The 19,252-nt window shown below is 44.5% G+C and overlaps 1 protein-coding gene across 2 annotated transcripts in view; it reads left to right on the top strand.

Moving 5' to 3' along the window:
• ABCC1 (ATP binding cassette subfamily C member 1) overlaps positions 1-19,252 on the top strand; it is a 1,301,041-nt gene that overhangs the window by 228,479 nt on the left and 1,053,310 nt on the right. The window lies entirely within an intron of this gene.

The following is a 19,252-nucleotide window of genomic DNA, read 5'->3' as shown; positions in this document are numbered from 1 at the left end:
TCTTTAAAACAATTGTTCAGTGTTGCATGAATGATTTTTACAAAGTGTACAGTCTACATGTTTGACTCTGGTATGTTACAAAGTCGCTTGGAACACAGTACAGACTCTCTATTCTTTGTGGATAACTAGATAGCAAGGACTTTGAGAAATCCCTGTGCATCAGAAACTATACAGTATACCAGCTGAGACAGAATTTGGCTTGTTTTCCAATTCACTGACTGTCTTCATGGCAGATCGTGATGTCATTGGAACATTTTAACCTGGGACTTGTGTTTAGTCTGTTGCAGACCTGCTTTGAAGTGTGTACTCCATCACACCCTCTCCTTTTCAGTTATGTTATCTTGGAGTAGTAGAAGGTACAAAGTCAAGGGGAGTCCCAGGGGATACTGTGAGAAGGATGCTTGTAGTATTGTATCCCGAGAGCTTCTCACTGATGCAGTCTGTTAAGCAGATAAGGTCGGTCCCTCATTGAGAAGTAATGCCTTCTTGGTACTGTTGTTCATCTAGCATTAGTAGGCCCATTTCATTTAAATGGGAAGTTGCCTCATGTACTACTCTTGGAAGCATTAATAACTTGAATTCAGGTCAGAAATTTGAAGTCCCTTTGAATTAGTTTCTATTTTTTGTGCATGTGTTTGTTAAGCGGGAGCATAACAGCGATTCACATGGACCTCTATCACATTCTGCCTAGACACATTATACAAGTTACTTAACTAGACAGAGTCGCACAGCAGGCAAATGGCTGGGGAAATCAAACCTTAAGACTACAGAAAGAAGCTCATCAGTGCATAGGCTTTGTCCTCTGCAACACCTACCAGATTACCACCACCTGAAATGGAGATGAAGTAAAAAAAAAAAAAAAAAATACTAACAATAATCTGACAAAATAAACTGCCATTTAAAGTGGTAAGCAAGAATAAAAGAAATTAAACAGTTCAACCACTGTCTTTTGCAAAAAGTGTATGCTACCCTGCACCCCCATGAGATGCACTTCACTCCCATGCCTCTTTTTCAGTAATAACACCACATTTACATATGTTTTGTTAAGACTGGCTTTGATAGCAGGCTGCACTTCCTAGTTGCTTAAGTGCTTTTTCTATTCCAATGTATTTTCAGTGGTGGTTTTTGCCTAATTTGTTTTATTAAATGAAAACTCCACCAAAGTTAGAACTTCCACTGAGTGACCTCCAAAACCTCTTGTATCAGAGGCACACATGGGACATATGCAAATGACTCTTATGAACATCAGGTGTTTCAGCTAATTGGTGATTCGGAATGCCCATGACTTGTTTCGTCATTTTAATGGACAATTTCAAGCCAATATAGCCAAATCCCACTAGCTGTGGATATGCATATTTCAGCCTTATGACCTCGTCAGCACAAGCAGAGTCATAAGGGTCATTTGCATATATCGTCAGCACAAGCAGAGTCATAAGGGTCATTTGCATATATCCCATATGCCTCTGATACAAGAGGTTTGGGAGGTCACTCAGTAAAAGTTCTAGCTTTGCTGGAGTTTTTATTTTGTTTTTACGGATTGGTTTTTCAGTGACCTTTTCACTTATTGTTTTAGTTTCCTAATTTGTTTTAGTTACCTAATTTGTTTTATTACAAAATATTGTTTGAGAAGTTTTATTGGTGAGTCATCATTCCTTCTGCCTTCTGACAAACTGTACTCGTAAGGCATAATTTCTTTTCATTTATTGGTGTTTTGTTTATTTTCTCCATAGCATTGAAATGTCATATTTAAGAAAACTTCTAAAATGAAACACCAAAATTTTTGATTTACAGAAAAAAGGAACATGCGGTTGAGAAGTAGGCTAAGAAAGAAAATTTAAGAAGTCAAGGAAAAACGAGGACTTAAAGAAGTTCTGTTTACATTGTACTAAAAGCTTAAGTAATGCAAAGCTTGATAAAGGGAGTAGAAAAAGTTAATTAAAAATAATTGCCTGTTCTTTGTGCCTCATAGCAATACAGTCTTAGTGGCTGCATTGAAGGGTTACTCAGTCTGTTTAAAAAAAAAAAAGTGCTTCAGAGAAGTGATGCAATTGTTCCCATCTCTGTTGAAAATCCTGCACAGAGACCCTCCCCATTACTTTATTTTCTATTTTATGGTAGTTTCTGCTTCAGGCAATCTAGAAAAAGTATGCCATGGAATTCCGAGAAGTCTTAAAAGATGATTACGGAACAGGTCTACTTCAAACAAACAAAAACCCACATTACCAAAAATGACATTACTGAGATGACATTGCCAAAACCTGAAATTAATGAATGAACACAATGCTGAAGGATTTCAAAGATAAGTATCCAGATAGTGCGATCCCAGAGTTGGTATATATATTTATTTAGGGGGGGGTGTGGGGTGTAGCCCCCACATTGAGAGTTGTGGGGGGCATAACCCCCCCACCTGGGTGGGTTTGAGGTAGTCAGGTGTTTTGTTGTTAGATGGTAGCAATTGGATACTTACCCTGTGAAATGTTTCAGCATTGTAATAGTTTGTTAAATTCAGGTTTTGGCTATGTTGTCCTGGCAGTGCTGTCTTCGGTAATATGGGATGTTAAGTTGTCTATCTCGCCTTCATTCTTGCTGGATGGGTTCGGAGCCGACCTCGGCTCCGACTCGGCCACTCTAAAAGCTCGAGAGTTGGTTCCACCGGCTCGAGGCTCCCCTTATATCCCACAATGCTAGGCGAGAGTTACCTCTGATCTCGTTTGCCGCTACAGCTTCGAGGTTGGTTGTTTCTACCGGTTCCTGGTGAGTACTATTTTTCTTGTGAAAATTAGTTTTTAAAAACCCCTTTAAGTTAATTTTTTTACTTACTTAGTGTAGATTAGAAAACTTTTACTCCCTACCCAAAAAAATTTCCATTTCTTTCCCCAAGAACCTTTGGTTCTTCCCTTGGGCCTATAGGCCTTCCCTTCCCTAGTGGAGTGTGTGTGTTTTTTTTGTAGTTTTAAATTACTAGTATTACTACTAAATTTTTTGTGTTAACCTGAAAGGGTATACTTGTGTGTTTGTGTGGGTGTTTGTGTACACTTGTCAGACAAAATGTCTAAAGAAGCAAAGGTCTCCGGATTCAAGAAGTGTGATGCGTGCTGTCAGAAAATGTCTCTGACAGACGCTCACACTTCTTGTGTCTATTGTCTGGGGCCTTTGCACCTGCAGGACTCCTGTGCTGTGTGCCATGGCTTCAGCCCCAGGGTCCTGCAGGAAAGAAAAAATAAATTGATTCTTAGAGGCTTACTGAAGCCAGAGGATTCCCTGTCTGTTTCAACAGGGAAACCCTCTAAGGCATCTAGGTCTTCGGCTCCGGCTTCTGAGCCGAGACCTCAGGTTTCTCAACCTTTGCCTTTATCGGCTCCGGCTGGAGCCGATAAGTCTCAGTCCACAGTTTCTGTGGCTCCCTCGGCTCCGACCGGAGCCGAGGTTATTGAAGTTCCCGTGTCGGCTCCGACCAGACCCTCGGAGCCGACAACTAGGAAGAGGTCCAGGTCACCATCTCTTGGCTCCGTTCATTCGGCTCCAGGATCTCCCCTGCTGTCTGAATGGAGCCAAAGGTCTCACTCCTCTAGGTCATCGAGGCTGTCGGATCATGACCTTCAGAGGGTAGTGAGTCGACTACTTAAGTCCGAGGCACTAGCCCAGATGCTTCAGAGCCCGACTCAGTCGATGCCTGCCCCGGTCCATCAACAATTTCCTCCTTCGACTCTCTTGAGTTCGGAGCCGGGTCGCGTCGGAACCAAGACTGTGATTACGTCGGAGCCGATACAATTGTCTTCGGCTCTGTCGTCGGCTCCGTTTTCTTCTTTGGAAGAATCTCGGCGCCGGACTTCCCTCGTCGGCTCCGAGGGGGTGAGTGGCATCGGACCCTTGTCCGACCCCCCTCTCCCTCTCGGGGCTTCGGCGCTGGTGAGTTCGGCTCCGACATCGGCCTCGGAGCCATCACTGTCGGTGCCGAGGGGTTCTTAGCTCCTCGGAGCGGGGACCTCTGGCTCTGCCTGACAGGGGTGCATTCGAGGTCATGCGGAGTGTGTTAGAGCCTGGCTCTACTCCACAGTCGGCTCCGTCCGCCCCTCCCTCTATGCTGCCTCAGGGTAAGTCGACTCACTCCCTCATCCCGGACCGCAGAGAACCAGCTCCTCAGGAGCCCCCTGTGGGATTTCATCCTCTTCGAGGCCTCTCCTGATTTGGCACAAGAGCCCCCTCGGAAGAGGAAGTGTAAGAGGAAACACATTGACTCACCTGAGTCCATCACGCCAGACACAGATTTGGATGATTCTGAGGGTTCCCCGTTCCCCTTCTGAAGATGTCTCATTTGCAGACATTCTGGAGATCCTGAAACAGAGGGAAATTGGCCAGCCCTCAACCCTTCGGAGGACGAATCTGTGTATCTTGAGGCGTTTGGCTCTCGCCCTTCCACCTCCTGGGTGTCCCTCCCTTCACCCCCTCATGCAGGTGGTTGCTAAGAAGGCATGGACGGCTCCTGATTCAGTGGACCCCACTCCCAGGAGACCCTCTAAGTTCATCACAGCTCCAGCAGACAAGCAATTTTTAACAAAAGGAGTTTCTGTGGATGCTATGGTGGTAGCTGCTGCCACAAAGAAGGAACTGGCTGATCCTTCAGTGCCTGTCCATCCACCTAACAAGGAATCGAGGTCCATGGATAGGTACGGGAAGCGGATGTTCTCCTTAGCGACATTTACCATGCGTTCGCTGAACTACCTGTGCCATTTCACTCGTCTTCAAAGGGACTTGATCAAGGAAGTGAGTGAAATGTTAAAGGATCCTACAGCTGCGGGTTTCCAAGACAAGATGAACACGCAGCTGGCTACCCTTAATTCCATATCCAACTCCTCCATGCCTCCTTTCTTACGCGGCTGATGGAGCGAGCAGAGCCGCAGGGACAGGTGTGGCCTTACGTAGGCACGCCTGGATGCGGCTATGCAATTTTGCGGACCCTTTCAAGACGTCTTTCACAAACTCCCTTTTGATGGATCATCTCTTTGGTCCTCAAGTGAAAGAAACCCTGACTAGGTGCGAGACTGATGGCAAGACCCTTTCTGCCGCCGGAGTCCGTTTTTCGACTCCTTCCAGGCCTTACCCCAAAGGCCAGAAGGGTGGAAAGATGTGGTTCCGTAAACAATCTCAAGGGACTTCGCCTGACGACAGAGTCGCTTTCCTACCAAAGGCAGAGGTGGGAATAACAATGGTAGACGCCGCCCTAGGGGCAGGGGGTCCGAGAACCAGGGCAATCGGGAAGCCTTCCTGACAAGCCCTTTCAGCATCCCTGAGGTGTTGCCCGACTGCCCATCTTCGGAGGCAGTCGGGGAAGATTGTCACTGTACCCAGAAGCCTGGCTATCCCTGACTCAAGACAAATGGGTACAGTCCATCATTTCCGAAGGCTATTCTATCCCCTTCTTCGCTTTCCAAATCAGTCAAAAAATCCCTTCCAGATGTTCCACCCGCTCAAAGGGATCTAGCAGCTTTGGAAATTTCAAAACTGCTTGCAAAAGAGCAATTCAGCCAGTGCCAGCAGACCAACAAGGATCCGGAATCTACTCAAGGTTCTTTTAGTTCCAAAGAAAACAGGGGACTGGAGACCGATATTGGATCTCAGTGTCTTGAACAAATCAGTCAAGAAAACAAGATTTCGGATGGTCACGCTGCAATCCATCCTTCCCTTTTGGGCAAAGGAAACTGGATGTGCTCTATAGACCTTCGGGATGCGTGCTATCACATAAAATGAACAGACGCTCCAGAAGATTCCTCCGCTTCAGGCTGGGAACCAGTCATTTTCAGTTCAGGGCCCTGCCCTTTGGTCTCACCACTGCCCCCGGTGTTTACCAAATGCATGGCAGTGGTAGCTTCTCACCTGAGACGACAAGGATTCCAGGTGTTTCCATATTTGGACGACTGGCTCCTCACAGCTCCCACCAAGCATCTCCTTCTGATGGCCAGAGATTATACTTTTCGCTTGTCAAAAACTGGGTATTTCAATAAATTGCGAAAGTCTGTTTTGTCGCCTTGTCGTACTATTACCTACATAGGCGCAAATCTAGATACTATAAACATGTCTGCAAGGCTAACACATCAAAGGATATCAGACATTCACAAATTGGTATCACTCCTTCTCAACAACAACAGAATCAAAGCCAGGTTAGTTCTAAAGGTGTTGGGAATTATAGCAGCGACCATACCTCTCCTTCCATTAGCCAGATACCACATGCGGATCCTTCAGTGGATGCTTTTTACTCAATGGTCATACCAGGAACTTCCAATGTCTCACACCATTGTGATCACGCAGGTGCAAAAGCATCTCATGTGGTGGATGTCTTCCCCAGCTCCTGTCGGAAGACCCTTTGTTCCACCTCCTCCGGTTGCTACACTGACAACGGATGCCTCCCTGATCGGGTGGGGGGGGCATTATCAGGGCAGGACAGTCCAGGGCACATGGCAACCAAACGAATGCCACTTGCACATAAATGTTCTGGAGATGAGAGCAGTGCTTTTAGCGTTGCAAGCCCTTCAAGACTCTCTTCCCTTGGGAACAATTGCAATCCAGACAGACAATATGTCTGTAGTGTGGTACATCAACAAACAAGGCGGAACCAGATCATACCGCCTGTGTCGAGAAGCACTCAGACTGTGGCAATGGGCGATTTCTTCTCAGCGTTTTCTGATAGCAACGCACATCCCCGGGAAGTCCAATCATATTGCGGACAAGTTGAGCAGAGCTATTCTCATGCCTCACGAGTGGTCTCTGAAAGACTCTGTAGTGAGAGAAATTTTTCTCAAGTGGGGTCAGCCTTGCTGCGATCTTTTTGCTACTCCCCAAAACAGCAAGTGCAGAGAATATTTCACTCTATTCCCTTTACCAGGCCAACCCAGCAGAGACGCTCTAGTCCAAGTTTGGCCCCGGGGACTTCTGTATGCATTTCCTCCTTTCCCACTGATCTCTCAAGTAGTTCAGAAAGCTATTGCTCAGAAGGCCTCCTTGATCCTCATTGCTCCTTACTGGCCTCGACAAGTGTGGTTCCCCTTTCTACATCGTTTTCTCTTGGAGCGACCTTGGAATCTGGACCTAGTTCCAGATCTTTTGATCCATCAGTCGGGTCAGTTTCATCGCTCCCTCCCTCTCTGAACCTCACTGCTTGGTTCCTCCAGTTCCAACCGTAGCCAGGCTTCCTCAATTATCTCACTCTGTTAGAGATATATTGATAGCTTCCCATAAATCTTCCACTCAAAAGATTTATTTGAGTAAGTGGAAACGCTTCTCATATTGGGCACAAGGAAAGGACATAGATCCTTTCACCGCTTCCATCCAACTAGTCCTTGATTTTCTAGCTGAACTCTTCCATGCAGGTTCATCTCCATCTACACTTAAGGTTCAATTGGCAGCTATTTCTAACTTCCATGTGGGTATTTCTGAATCTGCCCTAATGTCCCACAAACTTTGCAAAGCCTTTTTGAAAGGAGTTTTTCTTCTCAGACCTCCTATAAGAAATCCTCCTTCTCCTTGGGACCTAAATTTAGTTCTTGCTTCTTTGATTCTTTCCCCTTTCGAACCTGCAGCTTCCTGTTCCTTGAAATTGTTATCATGGAAAACTCTTTCTGGTAGCTATTACATCAGCTAGAAGAGTTTCAGAGCTTCAAGCACTCAGTTGTCGTCCTCCTTATCTTTTGTTTCATAAGGACAGAGTATCCTTACGAACTAACCCGTCCTTTTTGCCTAAAGTGGTCTCGACATCAAATCTAAACCAAAGCATTGACCTCCCTGTCTTTTTTCCAGAGTATTCCAATAGGTCTGAACAAAAATTACACTGCCTGGATGTTCATCGTCAATTGAGGTACTACTTGGATAGAACAAAACAATTCAGAAAATCTGATCAGCTGTTTGTCTCCTATGCGGAAAGCAGAAAGGGACTTTCAGTTTCAAAGGTATCATTATCCAGATGGCCAACATCCTTGATTTCCCTGGTATATGAAATTAGACAACAAAAATTGCCTAATAAACCTAAAGCCCATTCCACCAGAGCTTTGGCTACTTCTTTAGCCTTCCAAGACAGACTGCCTATTGACACCATTTGTGCAGCGGCTACTTGGGCTACTCCTCACACTTTTATTTCTCATTATAAGTTGGATTTAGCTTCTAGGCATAGAGCTAATTTTGGTTCCACTGTTCTCGGGAGTCTGTTCCGTTAGGCCACCCGGGACAAGGTGCTAGGGACGCGGTCCCATCCAGCAAGAATGAAGGCGAGATAGACAACTTAACATATAGAAGTTATGTTCTTACCATAACGCTCCATGTTAGTTGTCTTCTTCTCGCCTTCTTCTTAAGGCCCCACCCTCCTTCCCCTGGCCTGGACAGACCTAGAGGAGTTGTGATCGTGACCTCTCTTTCTACCACCTCTTTCTTAGGCATATGCTGTTGTGCATATTTCCTGGATCAGGATGTAGGTCACCCTTCTTCTTCCTGTTATTAGAGGTGGACTCTGTTTTAGAATTATTCTGTTACTATTATAAGCTGGGGTTAGCTTACAAACGAGATCTGAGGTAACTCTCGCCTAGCATTGTGGGATATAAGGGGAGCCTCGAGCCGGTGGAACCAACTCTCGAGCTTTTAGAGTGGCAGTGGAGCCGAGGTCGGCTCCGAACCCATCCAGCAAGAAGAAGGCGAGAAGAAGACAACTAACATGGAACGTTATGGTAAGAACATAACTTCTATTTTTCTTTCTTGAAGTAGACCCTACAGAACATTCCTATTAACTTTTGAATGTGCTCAAGCCATTTTACTGATCAACAGTGGACTGTCAAGAGATTGCAGGAGACACTAGGCATATGCAATGCCACTGGCAAGGGAATACTGTAGATCCTTAAAACATTATTCTGGGTTTTGTAACATTCTCTTAGTTCATATCAAAGATGTCTCTTGAGAAAAGGAAGTGAAAACCTACACTAAACAAGCTGTTAGATTAGGATAGTGGTTTTAGATCAGTAATTGTGTCATCTTATTAGGCAGGACTTTTTCTTTTGGGGAAACGTGTTTTTTTTTAATTCAGGTATTTTATTCTTGGGGAGCTAAAATAATCATTATGATTTAAAGTCTTAAAAATCATTTAACCATTCCACTATGCATGAGATTTTATAGGAACTTGGGCGTGGTAAATTTGATAGTCCGTTAATTGCCCCATCTCAAAAAGAGGAGCTAGATTGTATAGTGTTATCCAAAACGAGAGAGAACACTGCTACTATTTCTCTCTCTCTTGCCTGCTCCAGGATAGACGGTGGTAGTTGTTACATTTCCTCTCTGGAAAAAATATACGTTTGGTGACTGATTTAATAAATTAAACCTAGCATTGATTTAATAAATTCAACCTAGCATGGACCATCCGCTACTTAACTTACATGATTAATTATCTAAGTTCCATTTCAAAACAGGTAAAGGATACTTGCAAGAGATTTGGCTTTTTTCTCATCTGTATGCATTTGTTAAAAACATAATTTGGTGTGCCCTTGCTTTTTTTTTTCTGAAACCTATTCATACGGTCACTGTCCATGTCATGTCACAGTAAACTGTTCAGCCCAAAAAGGCCAGCAACAGTGAGGCACATTTACAGCATCCGGACCAGATGTCTTCCTCTTCTCCCCAATGATGCCTCTTCAGAGGTCATCATGACTGGGATGTTAGTACATCTATTCAGACTGATGCTTGTAGGGACCTTACTCTGATGCTTGGCATTTAGATATGAAAGAGAAACTCCTGGTTGTTACTGAACTTGACAATCCAGAACTCATTCATTTGTAAAGAGAATGAGATTTTTGGATTGGAAGTCCAGCCTCACAGACCAAGCCTCAAGTCCTTGTGAGTGGATGTCACTCTGAAAAAGTTAAAAAAAACAAAGACATCTTTTCTCCTTTGTCTAGACAAGTGCCAATCAGGAAAGATAATATAGGTGGGCATTTTTCCATTCAATTTATCTGGGGGGGGTCTGCTTAAAATCCCTTCAAGCCTTACAATCTACCAAACCAGTCCCAGAGCAACATGATCTCTTCCTCCAGGACATGGATCAGGCAGATCTGCATTATGCCTCTCAGATGTCCTATCTCATAGGCTTTGGCTGTTTCTTGTTTTGAGGATACCTTATGATGTTAAGTTGTCTATCTCGCCTTTGTTCTTGCTGGTTGGGATCGGAGCCGATCCTCGGCTCTGACTCGGCCATCTTCAATAGCTCAAGAGCGGTTTACTGGCTCGAGGCTACCCCTTATCCCATAATGCCTAGCGATAGCTACCCAGATCTCGTTTGCCGCTTCAGCTGCGAGGTGTCCTTTTTCTGGCTCAGGCTCGTATAAAGTTTTTGTGTAACTTTCTTCACTAGAATTCAACCCTTCTAGTATTTTATTATTAATGATAGTCTTGTTTTTTGTGATAGTTAGTTGTTTAGCGTGTAGTATCCCTCCTTTTTCTTGTAGAATTCGTTTAACCTAGAGAGTTCTCCCTCACCCCTCCTCCCCTACCTCTTCTTGTCAGGGTAGCCGTTTAAGTTAGAGGCTTTTCCTTCCCCTTTCTCTTGTAGGCTAGTCATTTGTTAGAGGCTTTCCTATTCTCTAAAAAACCTTTACCTATAGTCTTTATAGTAGTGTGTTTTTTGTAGACTGTATATTGTTATTGTTATAATTGTTTTTTTCCTTTTACCTTTAAGGATGTCAAAGGAATCCAAGGTTTCTGGGTTCAAGAAGTGTGACTCATGCTGTCAGAAAATGTCTGACAGATGGGCACACTTCTTGCGTCTATTGTTTAGGTGCTGTGCACCTGCAGGACTCTTGTTCTGTCTGCCATGCCTTTAGTCAGAGTCCTGCAGGAGCATAAGAATAAGATTATTCTTGGGGGTCTTTTAAAACCCCAGGATTCACCGGCCAAGAGCTTACAGCCTGTGAAATCCCTAAATCCACTCGGCTGTCGGCTCCAAGTTCGGAGCCGTCTTCAGGTCAGGATTTACCTTCCACATTGGTTCCGGCTGGCACCGACAAGACAATCTCCCTGTTGGCTCCATCAGAGGCTTCGAGCCATCGTGGAGCCACAAGAGGCTGAGGTCCCCTTCACTAGAATCGGTGCATTTGGCTCCTCTGTCTCCTTTGCTTCAGAGCGGGCGTAGTCACCGATCCTCCCACTCCTCTCGATCTTCTAGGCTGTCGAATCATGATGTGGAGAGAGTGGTCAGTAGGTTGCTGAAGTGGTCAGTAGGTTGCTAAAGTCGCAGGCACTAGCCAAGTTGTTGTCCAGCCCTCCTCAACAGGTGTCAGCTCCGTCCACTTCTCTCGATGTTCTTCCTCTCAACTCAAATAAGTTCGGAGCCGGAGTTCGTTGGGGTTCGAATAGTGGAACAGTCAGCTCCGATAACTCTATTTTCTTCGATTCCGATGTCAGCTCAGATTCCCTTAGTGGTGCCATCCATCGAGGGATCTGAGTACCAGAACTCCCTCGTCGGCTCTGAGGGGGTGAGTGGCATCGGACCCTTGTCCGACCCCGTTCTCCCTCGCAGGTGAGCTCAGCTCCTACATCGGCCTCGGAGCCGTCTCCCTCGGTGCGGAGAAAGATTCCTATTTCTTTGGAACCGGAGCTTTCTCTGCATCATGGCAGGGATGCCTTTGATGTCATGTGGAGTGTGCTGGCCACTGAGCCGATTCCACTATCTGCCCCACTGGTTCTGTCCCCTGTAGTGCCTGTGCCAACCTCTGCTTCTCCTCCAGACCCCAAGCGTAGGGAACCGATGCTCTAGGACACCCCATTGGGTGTTTCCTCTTCTTCGGAGGCCTCCCCTGATCACTCAGAGGAGCCCCCTTGGAAGAAGTGCAAAAGAAAGCACATTGACTCCCCTGAGTCTGTCACTTCTGATACAGACTTAGATGAATCGGAAGGGTTACTGAGATCCCCCTCTGAAGATGTTTCCTTCTCAGACATCCTGGAAATGCTCAAGCAGAGGGGAAACTGGAATCCCCTAGCCCCTTCTGAGGATGAGTCTGTATTTCTGGATGCCTTCGGTTCCTGACCTTTCACCTCCTGGGTGTCTCCACCTTTCGATCCACTTATGACAGTGGTGGCTTGAAAGGCTTGGTCAGCTCCGGATACAGTGGAACCAACTCCGAGGAGATCTAGTAAATTTATTACAGCACCCCATGATAAGCAGTTCCTTTCAAAAGGTGTCCTTGTTGATGCTATGGTGGTAGCAGCAGCCACCAGAAAAAGAGTTGGCGGAGACCTCTTTGTCTGTCTATCCCCCTAACAAGGAGTCTAGGATGATGGATAGATATGGGAAGAGAATGTTCACTTCAGCGACCTTCTCTTTGAGGTCACTGAACTACCTGTGTCATTTTACCTGACTTCAAAGGGATCTCCTTAAAGAGCTCAGAGATACCCTCCAAGATCCAACAGCTGAGGGAGCACAAGCCAGGGTAGCTTCCCAGCTAGTGACGCTTAATACTGTTAACTCCTCCATGAGGCTCATTTCCTATGCAGCTGATGGGGCGAGTAGAGCCGCTGGTACCAGGATGGCCCTTAGGAGGCATGCCTGGATGTGGCTGTGTAACTTTGCGGAACCCTTTTGAGCATCTTTCACCAACACTCCCTTTGATGGTTCCTTTCTTTTTGGACCACAGGTGAAAGACACTTTGACTAGGTGTGAGCAAGACACTTTGACTAGGTGTGAGCAAGAAGGCAAGACTCTCTCTGCCATGGGAGTCCATTTTTCCACTCCCTCAAGACCCTACCCCAAGAGTCAGAAGAGTGGTAAGACGTGGTTTCGTAAATCTCAGGGAGCCTTGCCTGACACATGTAGTGATATTTCCTCCAGAGGCAGAGGGGGAAACAATAACAGTAGACGCCGTCCTCGTGGCAGAGGGGGTCCGCAAAACCAGGGCAGCAGAGAATCCTTCTCTGATAAGCCCTTTCAGCATCCCTGAAGGGTTGCCTGGCTGCTCATCTCTGGAGGCAGTCGGGGGAAGACTTTCACTGTACCCAAAAGCCTGGCGAAGGTTAACACAAGACAGATGGGTACGGTCCGTTATATCTGGGTATGATCCGTTATATCTGGAGGTTACAAAATTCCCTTACTTCAACCCCCTTTACAGTCAAGGAAGACCATCCCAGATGTTCCACCCAATCTGAGGGAGCAAGCAATAATAGAAGTTTCAAAACTGCTAGAAAAAAGAGCCATCCAGGAAGTCCTGGCAGACCAGCATGGATCCAGAACTTACTCAAGGTTCTTTTTAGTACCAAAAAAGACAGGGGACTGGAGACCAATTCTGGATTTCAGCAGACTAAACAGTTATGTGCAAAGAACGAAGTTTCAGATGGTCATGCTACAGTCCATTCTACCCTTTCTGGGTCAGGACAATTGGATGTGCTCTATAGATCTTCAGGATGCTTGCTACCATATAAAGATGGACAGGCGCTCCAGGAGATATCTTCACTTCTGGCTGGGGGCCAGTCATTATCAGTTCAGAGCTCTGCCCTTTGGTCTCACCACAGCCCCCAGGGTGTTCACCAAATGTATGGCAGTGGTCATGGCTCACCTGAGGCGTCAAGGAATTCCAGGTGTTTCTGTATCTAGATGACTGGCTCCTTATTGCTACCACCAGGCATCAACTCATACAAGCATGGGACTGCTCACAGCTCGGCATCACAATAAATTTCGAAAAATCTGCCTTGTTGCCCTGTCAGTCTATCACTTATATAGGAGCAGACTTAGACACAAGCGATATGTTTGCAAGGCTACCACCAGAAAGGGTGTCTGCAATTTATCAGCAGGTACAGGTTCTGATGCAGAGCAGAAGGATCCAAGTCAGGTACTTCCTTCAAACTCTGGGTTCCATGGCAGCAGCCATTCTTCTAATCCCACTGGCGTGCTTTCATATGAGGATTCTTCAGTGGCTTCTGTTTACGCAGTGGTCTTTCCAAGAGCTACCCATGACTTACAAGATCATGATCACGGACGCATGCAAAAGACATCTTTCTTGGTAGATGGTCTCCCCACTAGTTACTCAGGGCAGACCTTCCATACAACCCCTTCCGGTAGCCATGGTGACTACAGACACCTCCCTGATAGGGTGGGGAGGGCATTATCTGGGCAGGACAGTCCAAGGCACGTGGCAACCTCACGAGTACCATCTGCACATAAATGTCCTGGAAATGAGAGCCGTGCTTCTGGCATTGCAAGCCCTTCAAGACTCTCTTCCTCCTGGGACAATTGCTATTCAAACGGACAACATATCAGTGGTGTGGTAAATCAACAAGCAGGGCAGAACCAGGTCCTACCCTCTGTGTCGAGAAGCACTCAGACTTTGGCAGTGGGCAATTTCCTCCCAACGTTTTCCGATTGCGACGCACATACCTGGGAGATCCAACATCATAGCAGACAGGCTCAGCAGAGCTATCCTAATGCCTCACGAGTGGCCTCTGAATCAGAATATTGCGAATTTTGTTTTTTGTAAATGGGGACAGCCTTGCTGCGATCTCTTTGCCACCCCCTTCAACAGCAAGTGCAGCAACTACTTCTTCCTTCTTCCGCGTCACACATCCAGAGACAATCTAGTCCATGATTGGCCACAGGGACTTCTTTATACCTTTCCTTCATTCCCTCTGATACCCAAACTTATACAGAAAGCAATATCGTTGGGTTGCAAAATGATCCTCATTGCTCCCTACTGGCCTTGATAGATATGGTTTCCGTTCCTGCACTGTTACCTTCTCGATCAACCCTGGACTCTGGACCCAATTCCAGACGACCTGGTTCATCTATCAGGCGGGTTGGATCAATCCCTGAAAACTCTCCAGCTCACAGCTTGGTTGCTCCACTTCCAACCTTAGCCAAGCTTCCCAGCATTTCCCCAGCAGTCCGTGACATTATCGTGTCCTCTCACAAGTCTACAACAAGGAAAACTTATGCTAGCAAATGGAAACATTTTTCTTGTTGGGCAAGGACTACGAATGTGGATCCCTTTTCAGCCCCAGTCCACGAAATCCTGGAATTCCTAGCTCTACTGTTTCATTCCGGGTCCGCTGCTTCTACGATCAGGGTACAAATGGCGGCCATTTCTAACTTTCATGTTGGTTTTTCGAACTCTAACATTGTCTCATAAGCTATGTAAAAGCTTTTTTGAGAGGGGCGACTTTTCTTAGGCCTCCAGTGAGAGATCCCCCTCCTCCTTGGGACCTTAATTTAGTCCTAATCTCCTTAATTCTGCCTCCTTTTGAACCAGCAGCTTCCTGCTCTATCAAGTTCCTATCTTGGAAGACCCTCTTTCTGGTAGCTATTACTTCAGCCAGATGTGTCTCCGAACTTCAGGTGCTGTGTGTTCGTCGTCCTTACTTGGTTTTTCATAAGGACAGGGTTTCTCTGAGGACTAATCCCTCATTTCTCCCTAAAGTCTGCTCAGAAAGTAACTTAAAAACCAATCTATAGATCTTCCTGTGTTTTTCCCTAATCAAACCAAAAAGGCAGAATACAAACTACACCAATTGGACGTTCATAGGCAATTGCATTTTTACCTGCACAGAACTAAAGAAGTAAGGATATCGGACCATCTGTTCCTCTCTTACTACTCGGGCAAACAAGGTCTCAGAGTTTCCAAGGTAACCTTGTCCAGATGGTTGTTGCACACTATTTCTTTCATTTATCAGCTAAGGTACGATGAGTTACCTATTAAACCGAAAGGTCATTCTACTAGGGCCTTGGCCACCTCTGTAGCCTTCTAATCCAGGTTGCCCATGGATTCCATCTGTGCAGCTGCCACATGGGCAAACCCTCATACCTTTATTTCTCATTACAAGTTGGATATGGTCTCCAGGAGCAGAGCTGATTTTGGGTCCACTGTTCTGAAGAGTCTGTTCCACTGAGCCACCCAGGTTTTTAGGTGCTAGGGACGCTGTCCCAACCAGCAAGAATGAAGGCGAGATGGACAACTTAACATAAATAAGTTATGTACCTACCATAACGTTCCATGTTAGTTGTCTTAATTTCGCCTTCCTTCTTGCGTCCCACCCTCCACCCCCTGTCCTAGTGGATCAAGAGGAGTTTTTTCTGTTTCACTGGCTATGTGTTCTCTTGTGTCCTTTTTTGTCTTAAGAGAATATGGCAGGTATAGTCAACTGATTCTTGACTGATTTATTATGTTGTTATGTCTGGAGTTAGCTATTTCAAACGAGATCTGGGTAGCTGTCGCTAGGCATTATGGGATAAGGGGTAGCCTCAAGCCAGTAAACAGCTCTCGAGCTATTGAAGATGGCTAAGTGGAGCCGAGGATCAGCTCCGATCCCAACCACCAAGAAAGAAGGCGAAATGAAGACAACTAACATGGAATGTTATGGTAGGTACATAACTTCTTTTTCTAACCCCCCCCCCCAAGTTAGACATTTTAGTTTGGGGGCAGCTCTGACCTGCATGAAAGAATGTTTTTAAGTGGGAAGTCAGTGAAGCCTGAGCTTTTGCAGATGTAATCCCCAAACCTGTGGCCATGTCTCCTGTCTTGGGAACACCCGAGGATAGAACAGTGCATTTTGTATCAGCTGCCCTGGCTCTGGACTCCAAACCCCCAACCCTTAAAAAGCCATATGAATTTTACTGGGTGCAAGTAACACCTGTAAGTATCTTTTCAAAACCTAGCAGCTGACTCTGCATTGGTCTATATAGATCGTAGATAGAGTTCAAAGATGGTCCTTGCTCAGAATTCCTTGTCGGGTATAAATAATATTTGCAAATAAAGCCAATTTTTCTTGATTGCCATATCAATTGTATCCTTGCATTGAGGAGTCCCTTATTTTCTTTGCCATTGACTCTAAATGTAAAGCAAATAGCAAAGGGAAAAGAGGACACCCCTGTCTGGTTCCTCTGTTCAAGCTCCACTTATCAGAGATGAACCCTCCCACTTTAATTCTTGCCTCTGATCCCTCATATGTCTTCCAAATTAACTTATTCTTGTATCAGGGAGTGCAGATTCTTTCATTGCTCTACTCCTAAAATCCCAGCTTACTCTGTTAAATGCTTTCTGTGCATCAAGACTGCCAACAAAGGCAGTATTTTTTTTAATTCCGCTTCCCTCTGGATCACCATTGTTCTATTAATTTTATCAAATGTTTCCCTCTTCACAAAATCACATTGATCCATAACTATGAATTTTAGCAGCACCTTTGCCACTTGTTTAGCTAGTGTAGACACAGACACTTTATAATCATTGTTTAAAATTGAAATGGGTCCGTATGAAGTTTGGGCTGATGGGTCTTTGCTATCTTTAGGTAATACACAGCCACTACAGCTTTCTTACAAGATGTTGGTGCTTCTCCATATAAAATACTGTTAAACAAGCTCTTCTAGATCTTTATCACTTTCTTCCCTACTAATTTCTGGACTTCTACAGGCATATCATCTGTTCCGTAAGATTTTCCTGAAGATTAATCATAAATCAGCTTTTATTCTCTCATCCTCTCACATTCTGTTTGTTGAGCCTCATCTACCTCTGACCTTGGCGTAATAAATATTTCCCTTTGTGCTTTCTTGATTTCCACATTTCTCTGCTTTATACAAATTCATAAAAATTCTGGAATCTTTAAAACCTCTACAGGATCTCTGGCTGTACTTTTTGTCATAGGCTCCCTAAGTTTGGCAACAACCCTTTCTGCTTTCTACTGCCTAAGCCATTGTGCTAAAGATTTTTGAGCTCCCATTGTGCTAAAAGTTTTTGAGCTCCGAGTTATTATCAGAAAATATTTGCTTAACTGGAATCTTTCTAAACTCATGCATATTATCCAGATACTCCCTTATTTTCTCTAACTCTACATTTGCACTTTTTCTTGTTTTCTGAGATTCCCCTCAATCTGCAGTATTTTAACCTTCAGTAGCCCTTCTAAATAATTCTTATTACTTCTCAACCACCTTCCTCTTATTTCTACCCTATTTTTCAACTTTTTTATTTTATGCCACTCAGTAGTTATAATTTCTGAAGATATTTCTTTCTTTCCTAATACACCTTGAATAATTTCCACTATCCATTCCTTAAATTCCTTTTAACAGGTAGATGGTAAAGCACCAGTGTCTTATTTTTACTTATTAATCTGCATTTTTATCTTGGACCTCTGACTGGAATTTTAAAGTGCCATAGCCACAAAAAGCTTGAACAGATGTTTAAACCATAAAAATAATATATAGGATGCCTCTATGCTAATTAATCAGTGCTTTGAGTTTCAGTAAACAAGCAAACTGAAATGTGTTCATCACTTCAAGCTGATTCTGGTCAGAGGGGCTTGTCAAACATGTGACTAGTTAACTACATCTGGTTGGCTTATATAATTAGTATGAATTTTGAACACACTCATCTGAGGAAGTTTTCAAAGGAAGACAGAAGAGAGTATCTACAATTTTTAGATTTTTTTTTGTTTTTAACTTCTAGAGGATAGCCCTCATTATTAAAAGTGAGTTTTTAACTGTTTTATGTTCCTGGCCATATCTGCATTTTCCTGCACTTTCTCTAAAAGATTTTGTAAGCTCCATAATAGCAGTTTTTGGTGGAATATATATACATGTCTGGGTAATCCTCCTTCCTTGCCCAATAGCCTCTTACTACTACAAATCTACCATTATTGCTTTTTTTCCCTCTTTTATCACTATTGGCGCTCTTCTGTGAATTAGTATAATTACTCCCCTTTTCCTTTGTTATATATTGCTGAGTATCCATCCTGAAATCAAATTCACATGCTTATTTCTAACCAAATGTCTCTGTCCTGCAACATTGGTACTTGCACTTTGCAATTATTAATATAATGTGAAACTCTCCTACCTACACCTGTAAGGGCATTTACATTCAAAGAAACAAAATAATAGAACAAACTGTTCAGTCACCACTTAAGTTTAGTCCATATTGAGTCTAGTACCTCAGCCATTCCTGAGAAGTGGTGACTGAACAGCTTGGTCTATTTTGTTTCTTTGGATTTGGTTCTTTTTGTGTGTTTTGATGGCTTTACATTCCCAGATAATATAGATAGCACTGCCATTATGATAAAAAGGGGGAGCATGTCAGGCCATCAAAGGTGATTTCGGTGACTAAAGAAAGAGAAGCCAGTTCACCAAAAGTGCCTTTTACGGAAGAGAATATTGCTTTTTTTCTCCATTGTTGTGTGACTTCAGAGTTGGTACATATAATTCCAGGGGGCATTGGGGTGCAGGGTCTTGCACGCTACAAAAAATCTTCAGTCTTTGCTGAAG

The sequence above is a fragment of the Protopterus annectens genome, chromosome 12.part0 (genome assembly GCF_019279795.1).
Source record: "Protopterus annectens isolate FY-2018-M chromosome 12.part0, PAN1.0, whole genome shotgun sequence".
NCBI classification, from domain to species: domain Eukaryota; kingdom Metazoa; phylum Chordata; order Ceratodontiformes; family Protopteridae; genus Protopterus; species Protopterus annectens.
The sequence above is the reverse complement of the archived record's forward strand: the minus strand, read 5'-3'. Positions and strand labels throughout refer to the sequence as shown.